Below are 3,227 nucleotides of genomic sequence, written 5' to 3' on the forward strand. Positions count from 1 at the left end.
ACATTCTTTCACCTTCTAATGGAGAAACACCACTGTTCTCTCATTGTGGCCCGTGATAGTGGATACTGTTGATGACCCCTTCCTCTTGTAGCCCTTTCCCTCTTCCTTCCAGGACACCACTCTCCCCACATATTTTCCTTCCTTTCAGATTCTTCATTCTCTCTGCCAATCCCTTTCAATTCCTGAGAGCTCTGCCTTCAACTTTCGGTTCTTTTACTCCCTATTTTCTTGCTAAGCGATGCCATCTAACCTGAAAGTTTTAACTAGAGTTATGGTGGCCTGGACCCCTAGACCAGATCCCTCTGTGTTCAAGACCTTGAACATCTGCACTTGGATGTGCATTCCACAAGCACCACAGAGACATGTGTAACATTCATTATACTAGCTCATCTCAACAGCATGCATATAAAGAGTTGGACAGATTATTGCCAGTTGCGGGGGGGGGGGAGTACGACCAGCAGACACGTGAAGCAAACACCACTAAGACTTACGGATTGTCCCTCTTAATCTTATTACAAATTATATTTCAAGTTACATTAAGTTCTGAGACCCTTATAATCTTTTCTCGTGCCCTGGAAGATACAGGAATCCCCGTTCTCCGGGTTAGCGGTGTTCGGGTCCGTCCGTGAGGGGCCAGCTTTGGTACCCGGTAGCGTTTGGTGTTCCTGTCCTGAGCGATATCCGGGTGAAGCTTTCCCCGACTAGCAACTTCAGGAGTCGTGCACTGATGAATGGACAGCTTTAGTGCCTGTCGTCCCCTCGTATCCCCTGCCGTCCGCTCGTATTGGGGAATAAGAAGCAAGAGTCCGAACCACTGACTAGGATGAGCAACATCTACATCCAGGAGCCTCCCACCAATGGAAAGGTTTTATTGAAAACTACTGCTGGAGATAATGACATAGAGTTGTGGTCAAAAGAAGCTCCTAAAGCTTGCAGAAATTTCATCCAGCTGTGTTTGGAAGCTTATTATGACAACACCATTTTTCACAGAGTTGTTCCTGGTTTTATAGTCCAAGGGGGAGACCCTACTGGCACAGGGACTGGTGGGGAATCAATATATGGAGCCCCATTTAAGGATGAATTTCACTCACGGTTGTGTTTTAATCGGAGAGGAATGGTTGCCATGGCAAATGCTGGTCCTCATGATAATGGCAGCCAGTTTTTCTTTATCCTTGGTCGAGCAGATGAACTTAACAATAAACATACCATCTTTGGAAAGGTTACAGGGGATACAATATATAACATGCTGTGACTGACAGAAGTAGAAATTGGTGATGAAGAAAGACCACGAAATCCACACAAAATCAAAAGTTGTGAGGTCCTGTTTAACCCTTTTGATGACATCATTCCAAGGGAAATTAAAAAGCCCAAAAAAGAGAAACCAGAAGAAGAAGTAAAGAAATTGAAACCAAAAGGCACAAAAAATTTTAGTTTACTTTCATTTGGAGAAGAAGCTGAGGAGGAGGAAGAAGAAGTAAATCGAGTTAGTCAGAGTATGAAAGGAAAAAGCAAAAGCAGCCATGATCTACTTAAGGATGACCCACATCTGAGTTCTGTTCCAGCTGTTGAAAGTGAAAAAGGTGATGGAAAATCTTCTAAAACAGGAGATTTAGATGATGATGCAGAAGATGAAAATATAGAGCCTGACGAATATATTGATGGTGATGAATGGAACCCAGTGAGAGAAAGAATTGCAAAAAATTAAAAAAGGACACAGGGGCAAATGTGAACTCAGCTGGAGAGGGAGAAGCAGAGAGGAAATCAGTCAGCCACAGTGAAGAGCTCAGAAAAGAAGCAAGATAATTAAAGTGGGAACTCTTAGCAGCAAAACAAAACAAAAAAAAATTAGAAAATGCAACAAAAGCAGAGAAAAAAAATGAAGAGGAAGAAGCTACTCCAGATAGTGCTGTTGCTGAATACAAAATAGAAAGACAAAAGTATGAAGCTTTGAGGAAGCAACAGGCAAAGAAAGGAACTTCCCGGGAAGACCAGACTCTAGCACTGCTGAACCAGTTTAAATTTAAACTCAATCAAGCAATCGCTGAAACTCCTGAAAATGACATTTCTGAAACAGAAGTTGAAGATGATGAAGGATGGAGGTCACATGTACTTCCGTTTGAAGATAAAAGCAGAAAAGTGGAAGATGTAAGCATGCAGGACTCGGACACAATTGAAATCTATGATCCTCGGAATCCAGTGAATAAAAGAAGAAGAGAAGAAAGCAAAAAGCTGATGAGAGAGATAAAAGAAAGGAGATAAAAATGGTAGTAATGATAACAGAACATCCTAGAAATGTGCCTGCAATAAATAGCCTTGTAACAGCCATTGTTCCAACAATATCACTTACGGGTATGACAAGTATTTTTGAACCTGTTGTCTTGTTTTGTAAATTGTGGAATGATATGAGCAAATGCTTTTGGTTACGGGTACATGCTTTTTTCCTAACTGACCTTTTATATTGCTAAATTTGAAATAAAATCAGTTTCCTTCTAGTTTACACGTTAACGATTTGCAGACTGTTCAAGCATGTTTGTGTCCCTTTTCTGTGAAATATGTGAAGGCTTCTCTTCCAAGAATTTTTATAAGAAGTTCTTGCAGAAAAAATATTTGAGGGAAACTTCCCTGGCACTAACTTTGGAATATAATAAAAAATGTAAAATAAAATATAATAAAAGAAAAAAAAGAGTTGGACAAATGTCTTGCCCACCTTGGTGAATATTATCACCTGTCATTTTGGTTTACAAGCCAGGCATCTGACATGAAGTATTGCCTATTTAATTTACTTCTCCTCTATCTACCCATGGTCAACTGACTTTCAAACCATGCTTATTTTAATGTCTTGATATCTAGACCCTACTTTTCTACTTCTTCTGTTACGCAATGGCCTTAGATAGTTTTGAAATCATGTCATAGACATTATTTTTCTAACCCTGCTAGACCAAAATTTTAAAATGCAGTTTCTTGTATAAATCTCTTTAATCCTTGTACTTTTCAGGCTGAAGCTTAAATTTCTTATCAGGCTTACAAGGCCTTTCATAATGTAGCCTCTGTCTCCCTCAGCAGCATTACCTCTTCGGACTCTACCACGCTTCTTCTCTCCTCAGTGCTACCCTGCCTTTTATCTCTACTGACTTATTTGCTCTTCTTCAAATCTACTGCATGCTTCAGGCTTCTGTCCTGTTGTGCACGCTGTCCTCACTGCTTCCATGACTTTTACCTATACCTTT

General features: G+C 40.3%; 1 pseudogene; it reads left to right on the plus strand.

Annotated features, from left to right (window-relative positions):
• Positions 1 to 767: 767 nt before the first annotated feature.
• On the plus strand, positions 768 to 2,390 carry LOC101716936 (spliceosome-associated protein CWC27 homolog pseudogene; annotated as a pseudogene).
• The last annotated feature ends 837 nt before the right edge of the window (positions 2,391 to 3,227 follow it).

Source organism: Heterocephalus glaber, unplaced genomic scaffold, assembly GCF_053883595.1.
Source record: "Heterocephalus glaber isolate CG9 unplaced genomic scaffold, H.glaber_assembly_v1.0 deba00001550, whole genome shotgun sequence".
NCBI classification, from domain to species: Eukaryota; Metazoa; Chordata; class Mammalia; order Rodentia; family Bathyergidae; genus Heterocephalus; species Heterocephalus glaber.